The following is a 12,778-nucleotide window of genomic DNA, read 5'->3' on the forward strand; positions in this document are numbered from 1 at the left end:
ACGTGGAAGTTTCATTCTATTATTGAAAACATAAAAAGACAATCAATGAGGATCTTAATTTTGAAATGACATAAATTTACTTTCTTAAATTTTAGATTATATATCATGTAAGATTTATTAGTATAAGTTAAATTGGTTGATATTATGTGTAAAACTTATGTACTTACATAATTTATTAAATTATTTTATTTTAACGAATATTATATTTTGTTTAGAATAGAATCGTAACTCTTTTATTATAATATTTAAAAAAAAATATTAGAATAGAACTAATGTGTTTCGCTTCCAAGAGGATCTCTCTCGTATCTTTCATGACACTTCCATGAAACAAAAATTTATCTTTTTCTATTTTACCTTTCTTCTTTATTTCTTTCTCTTCTTCCTATCTCTCTCTTTCTCCACCCAAATATCATCTGTTTTAGCGGTGTCAAGATATAATCACTCTTATAATCTTCATTTAATGATATGTTATATTATATGCTATTTGGTGGGGGCAAAGTGGGATACTCAATCTGATTAGACTTACTATAAGACAAAAAGAAAATGTTATGTTATAAATTTTACGAACAGGTTCTAGGTATCGAAGAATTTCGCAAGAGCAGTACCCAAGTAATTATATAACTAGAACAAATGTGAATATAAAAATGAGGTGCATCCAAGTGCTGTATCACTAATGTGAGAAAGTTTAGAAGGAAATTTAATTAAGTTAAGCTTTAAAAAATATTAACCTAGGAAAACAAATTTCACTTCCCTACGAAGGAACCATCGAGAACGAATACTAATGCTTTTCATTATTCTCTGGAACTATACAAAGATGGGTACACACAACAGAAATTCAAAACCCAATTAAATTCCAAGTTGAAAGCATAATTAATGATATTAATTGCAAGTTGCAATTATCATGTAAGTGACATAAGATTGCAGGAACCAAGTGGTAGTGGGTGAAGGCCCACCGCTTCACAGACATAAGCAGATGGTCGACAAACGCAAAACTTCACCGCCGTTGCCATAATTTATTTGTACCTTCCAACGAAATATAATAAAAGCCAACAAATTAGTGTCCTACAGTTCATGGGTGTGAAAGAGGTGTGAAAAGATGAATGAACCACAATGTTGTGTTTGTGAATTAAGAAACGACAACATGGGTGCAACTTTTCTCTCTTGTGATGATCAACTGTGATCTCGATTTCCGTATCTTTTGATTAAGTTGCGACGTGCATTTAGCTTGTGCCATATGTTTAATTAGATGATATTTTTAACGTTATTTTTTATTAAAATTAATTTTTATCATATTAAAAGAGAACACTTAATGATGCAACAGATTATGAAGACAATTTTCAATTTAATTATAGAATAACGTTAAAAATACCTTAAAAGACCGCAATTTCATTCTTTAATTAACGGGAATCTTTGTGTTGGAGTATTTGTTTGACCACCGGACTTCGTAGGTCGTAGATACAATTGCAACTGGTTCTGAGAATCTTGTCTATGCGGGAGCCAAGTTGACTATATAAAAGAAAAAGAACCATTGATGGTTTAGAAAATAGCCATCATATAAACTGTGATTTAAAAACATTCGAGCTTGAAATTATTTACTAAATCATGTAAAGACGCACTGTCATTTAAGATGCAAGAGTTTTAAACTATGATCGTAGTGGTAAAGTTCACAAAAGCCTGCAAGGAAAATTATGGACAAATGTAGCTAAATTGGAGTTCTGATGGGAAGTTGGAAATGTTCGAATTATCAAGATAATAATAAAGTTAAGTGATCCATTTCTGTAATTAATTAATGTATAGTAAATTGTAAATTTTAACCTTAAAGGAAAAGGTTAATACTTTATGTATTTGGTTGGATCACCTCTCTAATCACAAAAATTGTGTAAGTATTTGATGTGTTTCTTGAAAAAATCTTCAAAAAAGATCAAGAATTGGATCTTCAAGAGATAAAACCAGCTGCTATTTTGACTAGATTTAGGCTTCAAACTCACGGCAAAATAAAGAAGAAAATTGCAAATAGAAAACAAAGAAAGAGGAAGTATTGATGTAGCGCCACTTCACATGATTGAAGATAAGTCAAGGATTATACTCACCATATAGAAGAATCCATAATAAGAGTAGTGTTATGAATTTTTTAAAGAAAAAATTCAAAGAAAAACTCAACTCATATGGGAGGAAAAAAATGTACAATGCATCAAATTAATTCTAATCTGAAAATTACAAGAGCTTATTCCTATATATAGGCAAGCTAACTCAAAGTCCAAAATGGTCTCTAATGGGCCGCAGAAAAAAAAAGGAATAGAGATTGAGTTGAATACATGTCCTGAAACATAGTCTAATATAAGGCCAAACAAAATACAAAAGACTCTACTCTAAAGCCCAATTAGCTTCCTAGGCCATGGCCAAAATACAAGGTCCAAAATTAAATTAAACTTAAACTCTTTATTTTGTAGCTATACAATTACAAGTAAGAGTATAAAGGGATCCTATGACTCCTAGGATCACACCAGTATTTTTTACATACTTTATTAAAAGTTGTGATTCACAAGAGTGAATTACAAAGGAAACTTTAACTCAATATTATCACATAATTTAGAGATTGAATATGACAACTTTTATTACAACAATTAACATTACTTTTTATTATATTTTTTATCCTGTTAAAAGAAAGCACTTAATGATGCAATAAATTATGAAAATAAAATTTTAAATTTACTTAGAAAATAATGTTAACAATATTTTAAAATAATGCATTTTTATGATAGTTTATTAGAAAGCTGATATAACCTTAAAATATAGAAACATGATTAGAAAATATTTTTATATATAGATTTTTTTTTAGAAATTGAGAGAAAGTTGTTGCAGAATACAATTTTAAGAAAAAACATATTTCTATAAAATTTTGCATTTGACAGCTTATGAGTTTTGAACCGAAAGTAGAAAAAATGACTTTCAAATTGAGTTCCGCAAAAGGAGTTTGAAAGCTAACATCTTGACTATTATGAGACTGTGCTTAAAATAATTTTTCATGCATATAGGAAGTAAAAAATAACAATTTTACAAAGATGTGTTTATGTTGTTACAGAATGTTTGACAAATTTGAGACGCCTAGTTCATGCATGTGGTTGAATGATCAAATGGAATCCAACTAGTACACAAGATGAATTGATGGAAAGGTTATGTCATAAGGAAAATAAGGATATGAATGCGTGTCAATAAAATTGGATACAAGTGGTTAAAAGAGAAGAATTTTTCTGCTTTTAGGAAAGAAAAATGTAATTTTGAGATAACTTCAATAAAAATTGCATATCTCATTGATTTGTGATCCAAATCAAGTCTAACTAATTTTGTTTGAAAGTTAAGACAATAGAGTTTGTAAAATTGTGTTCATGCAAATTTTTGAAAGTGCAAATTGGTCCCAACATGCACACTTATGCAAACTGTGTCTATTGATTTTTGAGATGAAGTCTCCACTTGTTTCTACCTTATGATTTAGCAAATAGAATCTAAAATGAGCTTAAGATAGCTTGTTGCAAATTGAATATTACCTATAATACATGGGTGAAGTTATAAAAATCATTCACGTGTATATTTGTCCAAAATTTGAGGGAAAATTGTTGCATCACCAATTTTTAATAAATTAGTTTTGTAAAATTTTAACTTGAGAAATTTTTAGTGTTTAGTCAAAAGTAGTGAAATTGATGCCCAAATCTAATGGTGTAAAATCTAATGGTGTAAGAAATGTTTAAAAGATAACATCCTAAGGTTATGAAAATGTGTTCAAAATAATTTTTTGTGCATGTATATAATGTAGAATAATAGTTTTGCATAGTTATAACTTTACTGTCACATAATACATGACATATTTAATATGGGATTTTCTTAATATTTGAAAAATAATTCTCAACAACGGTACCAAAAACTTTATTGTGGACAAGTGTACGTCAAAAAATTAGTTTTAAAATAAGTTCATAAAATATCGTCCCACAAGTATTATTTTCAATTATAAAGAATTTTTTAATTTAATTGTTTAAGCTTAAAGAATGTTAAATTAAGTAAAAATAAGAATTCAATTATAAAATAAAAATAACACAACCTCTGACAATAAACTAATTAAAAAGAACTTAAGACATATAGTTTTATCTTTACAATTTTTTATGTTCTCTTTTAAATTAATTCTAATTTTAATTTTCTATAGTGTAAAATTTTATAAAGGGTAAAATAATTCTCCCTTTATAAATTAAGTTTTGAAGTTGAATTGAATTTAAATTTAAGATGGTATTAAATCTCATTATATATTCAATATTAAGTCATCCTTAATTGAAAAATAAAATATTGGTCCCATGAGTCTCCTAATGCAAATAACTTAACTTTTTATGTATAATTATTACTATTAGTTGTTTGATTGTCAGCATTTTACAATAGTTAGTTTATTAGAGTTAAAATGATATTTTTGTGATGGAGGATGTTTGATCTCATGTTACTTTTTAGTGATTTTTAGTTATTATTTAAGGAATTTTATGTAAAATATTTAATAATAAAAATATGTTTAAAATTAAATTTTAAAAAAAATACTAATAACATTTTTTACTTAACTAGAATTCATAATAATTATAAAATTAAGATTTAATTGAACTTAAGGCTACACAACTATCAAGTTTAGATGAGTTTGGATCCAAAAACAAAGGATCAAAGCAATTTGATCCCTTAAACAAAAAAGTGTTAGAGACAAAGATCAACCCAAGATGAAGTATCATTAGAAACAACCATAGTCAAAAGATGAAGCAATCAGTATTAATAAAAGACAAAATTTTATTAGCAACATAAAAAATAGTAAATTATGACTACCACAAAGCATCATAAAGCATGGTTGGAGTCTAATACTATGAGCATGGATGGATAACTCAGCGTGGCAAGGACATTATCAAATAGATGAGAGTGAGATGTTAGGTTTTGAAAGGAGACAACGTAAAAATCCTAGTCCAACAGCATTTAGGTTTCCTTTTTTTTTTCTTCTTAGAATTCAAATTTTATTTAGGTCCAGAGTATAAAAAATGTTAATAGGCTTCCAAAACAAAAACTCTTCACAACCAATAATTATTAAGTTGGTGAGGCTCAGGTTTTAATTCGGTTTAAAAATGCTAAATCCAATACTGATCAACTGATTTCGAATTGAACCAATTAGATACTTTTGTTTGGATTAGACGAGTTTTGCCATGCAATTTTTTTTTTTCTCATTCCTAATTGTCTTTATATTTTACCTTTTTATGTGTAACTTTTATATTTTTAATTTTAATTGTTTATATTTAATCCCTCGAATTTTTAAATTTTACAAGTTAAGTCTCTCACTTCACAATTTTATCTAATAATAATAAAAATTATATTAAACATATAATATTTATAAGAATATTAAATAAAATATATAAATATAATATTTTTAAACATTTTATATACTTTATTTTATTAATTTATACAAATCAATAATATGTTATATCTCTATCGTATTTTTATTTATAATTAAATAAAATTATAAAGTAAAGTATATACTTTTAATAATTTAAATATTAAAAGGATTAAATATTAACAATTAAAATTAGAGGGAATAAAATCATACATGTCTCAAATATAAGGATAAAAATACAATTAAACTTAAAAATATTGTTAACAATTAATTTGATTGAGACTTCCTTAAAGTCTAAACATATATTTAAACATATTTCATTAAACATAAAAATAATATCGAATTTGCCAATGCAAAATGACTTACTGATTGTTATTATGGAATGCCTACTTAATTAATTGTTATTATGGAATGCCTACTTAATTATAAATAATACTTGTGTGTTGTAAAATAATTTTATATTTTACACTTGTGTTAGTAATAATTTCATATTTAATATTTAGTTTTTGAAAAAAATTAAAATATTATTCTACTAAATTTAACATGTAATATCATCAAATTTAAATAAAACAAAGAAAAATAACAATCATAATTAAATACATGCTCTAATTTAATATCTATTTATAAAAATATAAGTTAAAAAGTGCTGATATGCTCATAATTAGTATGTTTGTGATCCTTTAAAAATTAAATTATTAAATGTGTGTATAAATGACTTTATACTAAATAATTGATTATTGCAGTTTATTTGTATTTGCGTAGAATTTATGTAACATTCCTAATTTATTATTCAATTTATATAATAAATTATGATAATTTAAGAATAATAAAATGAATTTTTAAAAATAAGTAGTATGAAAATGTGATGATATTAAAACTTTCTTGTAAATGAATCCTTTCATGATATTTTACAAAAACATTAGAAATACATTTTTTATAATTTAAAATTCAACATAAAAAATAAGATTGATGGAATTAATTGTCGAGTATTATAAATATAATTCAAATTATTATTTATAGTAATCTTTATCAAACCTTTTAAATGTCTAAATTTATCATCATATTATTACATACCAAAAATTAATTTCTAGCTAAGATTTAATTAAAACTTTTACAACATTAATATAATTTAAAGCTTACAGAGTAGATCCTTCCTTGCAACACCACTAAAAATATGATCCTAGAACGGATCATCCTTCACTTAAATTCTTGAAAAAGTGGTTGTAAGGGTGAGTATTTATGCCCCCAATAATTCATTGATTTAAGAATCATCCAAGTTAACACCAGAGACATAAATTTGTGCCAATATAGTAAATAAAACTGGTTTTAATATTAAATTAATAATATCAAATCTACATTAACAAATGTTACAGCAGATCAACAAATTATCCATCACATCATCATTACTCTAGACATACACTAGGTTCACACCACTTAATTCATTTTCATACCGAGCAGGATGTTATAATAAGTGCATTACAATTATATTAATTAATCCATTATAATATACATGCATTATAATTACACCTGTCAATGTATTACATTACCTGTATTATAATTACACTAATTAATCTGTTATGATTCACTTATTATAAAAACACATCTCATAAATTCACATCCACTGCCTTTAAGATCTCTTGAGATTTTACATACGTATAGATAGTCGTTGGCTAGTCGCAACAACATGGATACAACGTGTGTTCTCTCAGTCCTTTTTAGTTAAGGTATAATTAAGAGTCTAGTTAGGAGATAAGTGTGTGGCCTATGAATGCTTTTACTTTCAGCAAATCACTGTGCACTCTCTTATAATTAGCATTCACTACCCTCATTTTCCTAAGATTTTCTAAGTCTTCTATGGACTCTATACCATTAGTGTATATCTGTAACTATCTATACAGTGTCTCAGCATTTCTTATGACACTTACTTTCTCAGTATTCCATATAACATCCAATTTCTCAACATTTTTCATTACAATTTCACATGACATATATCTTATCATCATTTTAGCATTTAATATTCCTCACAATTTATCAACATTTTCCTTTCCACTTTGATAACATAAACAACTTTAATTTTACATGCACACTTATTCACATCAGCCCTCTATTAATCAATTCTCACTAATAAACATTACCATTCAAAACAATCAAATACTTTTCATAATAACATGAATTCACCAATTTTCACATTCATTAGTTATCAAATACAAACACACTCATCATACTGCACAATTCCAATATTAACAATTCATCCACCTATTTCACATAATACAAATCAATGAAGTGTGCCAAAGGTTAGTCATCCTCAGGCTGAAACTAGTCGCGTAGTTTAAGATACATTAAACTAAACCACAAATAAATTGCCAGAGATTTCACTCTCTCGATCTTTTTATAAAATTGTCTATCTTGGAGTTTAGCACCTTTTATCCTCTATTGTTCAAAGTCAAAATCCAGCAATAATTATACGTACATATTAATATCAAAATCACAAACTTTCTTAAAAGCTTGTTTTACTCATAATTTCTACTATAAAAATCTCATCTAGGTGTTTTTAGAAATAGATCATCGGGTTTTCATGCTCTAAAAATCCTATTTACCACTAAGATCTTAATGAATATAAGGGAAGACTATTCAAAATAGGAGGTAGGGTTTGAGATCTACTCCCCTTACCTAGAAATGAATTCTTCTTGAGGTCCAAGAAAGGTATAACACTTTCGAGGGAAGGTTTTGTATGAAATATAAAGATCTCCCTAAATATTACAAGGTAAACACCTATTGAGAAAGAAAAAATTGAAGAAAAAGATTAAAGCTAGAAATCTAAGCTCTGAGAAACTTACTTGGCTCCAAATAGAATAGATGTTTGAGCTTGAATTTGGAGTTTGGGAGAATTTTCTCTTGAGAGAGGAAGGAAAGAGAGCAGAGAGAAACGAGGAAAGAAGGCTGTCTGGTGAGAAATGAATGTTTTTAGGGTTTGGATTCCTTAAATACCATACAAACCTATATGTTCTCATTTGAGCGAGCAAACTCTCATTTGAGCGAGCTCTACCCTCGCTTAGGTGAGATCTTCCTCACTTGGGCAAGACAACCAGATGACATAACTACTCATTTTTCTACTATTTTTGCCTGAGCGAGAAATTCTTGCTTGAACGAGAGGCAACCTCGTCTGAGCGAGCTCCATCTAGCCTAGGAAAGAATGGATCCAGAGACCTCCATGTTTTCCTGTGACTCCTTGCCTGGGCAAGCGACTTCTCGTCTAGGTGAGAGGACAAGTGGATCAACCTTATCCTATTTCGCTTGAGCGAGAATGCTCCAAAACGCCATCTTTTAGAAAGATTTGTATCGTTCAAGCAAGATGTATCTCACTTGAGCGAGAAGTTACATAAAAAAAAAAAAATTGAATCTTTTTTTTATTCATAATATAAGAACTTGATAAAATTTAAAATTTTTCTTTTATTATTCAATTCACAAAAATATAAAAGCATATCAAGCGATAAAAGAATAACCATTACTTGCTAAATAAATTTACATCAGAACAATAGTAGAATAAGTGAATATATTATCATTTAAATACAAAGGTTCATATATACAAATATTAACCCAAAATACACTAGGACTTAATTTACAAATTTACAAAATCAAAATATACTAAGTCCCAATGAGCATATCACTCATATTCAAAATATTGAGACAATGACCTAGTCTTCATCACTGTGTCAGCCCTCTATCTTCGCTAGCTCCTCAAGAGTCAGCTCCTCATCCTCCCTAAGATCTTCGATGTTGGCCACAACCTCAGTGTTAGTCACCGATGCTGAGGTAAACTGGGTTGGCATGTCTTGACTAAACTTCTATATATATACAAACAAATGGTGTAGTGGATTCTACCACTAATAGGATACTCAAAAGGAACATTATACCCTATAGTCATTTCCAAAGAAAATACAACACCAGAGTCATCATTACTATTTATAATAAATTTACAATGGTAGAGTCTCTGCCACTCCCTAAACACATAATTAAGTCTACTACTAATTATCAATTCAGACAACCTAACAAGTCTCTGAGGGCCTGTCATCCTTGTTTCCTGAAAATATTACTAAGGATGAGTTCCTTCCTCATCACTAAAAAATATGCAGTTTTCAATATCACAATATCAACCAAACAATAGTTATATCAACAAACTCTTCAAGGTAAGCGTTACAAGAGTCCACTACCATTTCTATAATAGAGAATCTCTCAAATGTGTTGTTATTAGTCCTTCCTAGCAAATCATGATAATGATAAGTAAATACATTATTCATGATCCAAGAAGGCTTTTCCATTCCCTAATATAGATTAAAACTAAGAGACTGATGAATTTGATTTCTAGTGGGAAAATAAAAAAGAACTGCATAATTATAGACTACTTTTAATGTATACTCCTGATCATGTAAATAGTCGTTGGTTAGCCCATGCACGCGGATACAATGTATATAATAACGAGCCCCTTAGTAAGGCATAGTTAGAAGTCTAATCGGGAAACGAATGTGAGGCCATGTGGTGCATTTACTCTCAAACAGAATGTGTACATATACACAAATGTCACTTACCACCCTACATTTTCCCTAGATTTCCCTATCATCTCTAGATTCTATACTTCCAATGTATCTCTATAACTATTTACACCAAATCCATTTTGCTCTCATATCCAATCACAAGATCGTGCTTAATAGTACTTTTAGACTAATTCCATCTTGCTTATATTACTAACACGTAGTCTCAATAATATTATTCAATAAATCATCGATGACTTATTCATCATATTCAGATATTTCTTAACAACAAAGTCATATCACATTTAGTGCATTTATTGAATATCATCAACACTTACTCAACCATAATTTTATGCTTTCTCATCATATATTTCATATGAATACAACATAATCAATTAATTAAACAATCAAACATATATCTAACAACAATCTTTCTTTGTTAATACTTATTACTCACATATATATCATTAGAAATGCGATATAAACATAATCTCCTGAGCTCAACATATAACCTATAACATATAATGACAAAATAAAGCTTCTCTTACCTTATAATAAAGTTCTAAATAGATGTTGATGATGAAAAAGTTCTAAAACGGTTTTTCTATCTATATAATATGAATTTTTTCCTTAAGAACAAGATTTAAAGAAAAGAACAGTAAAAACAAGATTAATCTTAGAGAAACTTACTTAGGATTGCGTAGAACAAACGTGTAATCACAAATTTGGGAAGAAATTAGTGTTTGAGAGGATTTTATCAGAGAAATTGTAGAGAGAATTCAGAGAAACAAAATTTGGACGTGAGAATGGAGTAAGAAATGAATTTTCATGCAAGAAAACTCTTAAATACCCCTTAAATTCGCTATATTCTCGCTACAGCGACTCATTTCTCGCTACATAAAAAATATTAGACAAAATTGTATTTTGTTTTATGCACTTTTCGCTACATCGAGAGATCTTTGCTACAACAACATTTCTCACTACAGCTAAGACAATCTTATCCACTTTTCTTGCTACAACAAGAAAGCTTCAGTGAGCTATGTAACACCTTAATTTTAATAAATAACTTTTAAAAATAGGACTAATAAAAAATTTTATTTAAACAATTTCCAACACATACTTTCATCAAAGTGTTCCAAAATAAGAAGGGTTTATAAATTTATATCAAATAACTGCTACAGGACTAATTTAATTACATCATATTTTCAAAATAACCAATCTAAGCCCTATAGCAATATCATCCATCACTTCACTGAGCTCGGTGCTGATCGTTTTAGTCACCTGAAAAATAAATATAAGGGTGAGTATTCTATACAATCACACACATACAAACAAACATAGAGTCTCACCTTACCCATTCCACACATTTTCTAACATATTTCAAACCGAACCTCAGCAGTCATAAGTAATATATTTCAATATTCCATTTCAATTTATAGATAGGTGCACTTACTACACCAACAAATATTTCACACACACGTGCACTCACTACACGCAGCCACGCTCATTGTGGCATTGTGATCACAGTTTCACACCATGAATAGTCACCGATTAGCCCTCGCCTCACAGATACAACGTGTGCGGTCATGAGCCCCTTCGCAAAGGTGTTAGTCAAAGGCTGAGTCAGGAGAAAAGTGTGTGGTCCATGGTACACCCACGCTCACTGTTGGTGTCACCACTACTCTCTTTTTCCCAAGGTATTTTACCGCCACCATCTTCCACACCCCAGTGTATCGCTAAACCATTTATAACTTCCAACACATTCACAACTGCATTTAACATGCCATTTACGTACATTTCCAGCCATATTTTCAATTACATATAGTATTCATGTTCACACACGGCATATATGCCCACATTCACTCATTTCACGTTCCATACACACAACATTTCCAACACAGTTCATATCCATCCTACACACCATTCAACATCCATTACATTATACTCTACATAATCTCATTACAATCAATCAATTCCATCAAAACACTCACATTCCAAACCATCCACATTACAATACATAGCAAAATAACGAATTTAAGGATGCAAGAGATAGGCAAGAGTCCTCCCTTACCTCAGATTGAAGACCCACACACGAAATCAACAATGAAGAGGCTCCCCACATGAATTTCATCCTAAATACATGGAAGAGAAATCCAAGTTTAGGAGGAGAGAAAATGGTAGTATATGACTTTAGAACTCTCTAGAACCTTTAAGAAGTGTGAAGAATGAAGATTTCATGCAAGGTTCCTTATTTACAGACAAAATGTCAGAAAAAAAAATTTTTGGGTACTGTTCACGCGTGACTTACTATTCATCGTCGGAATCACTGTTTACAATATTTTACTGTTCACGTCAAAATCACTGTTCACGACTGACTTACTATTTACTTTTTTTTAATTTTTAAATAATTTTAAACTACATCTAAATATATTCCAATCACACTTATTATAACATAATTCTTTAATTAATACTTAAAAATACTGAGTGTTACAAAACTCACGTATTATGACATGTTGATCTATGAGAAGGACATAGAGAAGAATTAAAATAAAATGAAAAATGTTGAGAAAGAGAAAGAGAAATGAAATAAGTATACATAGTCATAGAGATACACAGGGGTGTGGAAGACGGGGTGGGGTGATTGAGAAATTTGGGAGAACTGAGGATGGTGGATGTCTTTCCATGATTACGCAAATATTAATGAAAATAGAGAGAAAAGACACCACAAGCCTCACACTTATTTCCTAACCTAAACCCTTGACTACACCTTTGGTAAAAGGAGCTGGGTCGGCACAGGTGTGTATTTGTATTGCAATGGCTAACCAGCATCTATCTATACTATGAGTCCTCA

The sequence above is a fragment of the Abrus precatorius genome, unplaced genomic scaffold, assembly GCF_003935025.1.
Source record: "Abrus precatorius isolate BTA unplaced genomic scaffold, Abrus_2018 Scaffold2, whole genome shotgun sequence".
Lineage (NCBI taxonomy): Eukaryota > Viridiplantae > Streptophyta > Magnoliopsida > Fabales > Fabaceae > Abrus > Abrus precatorius.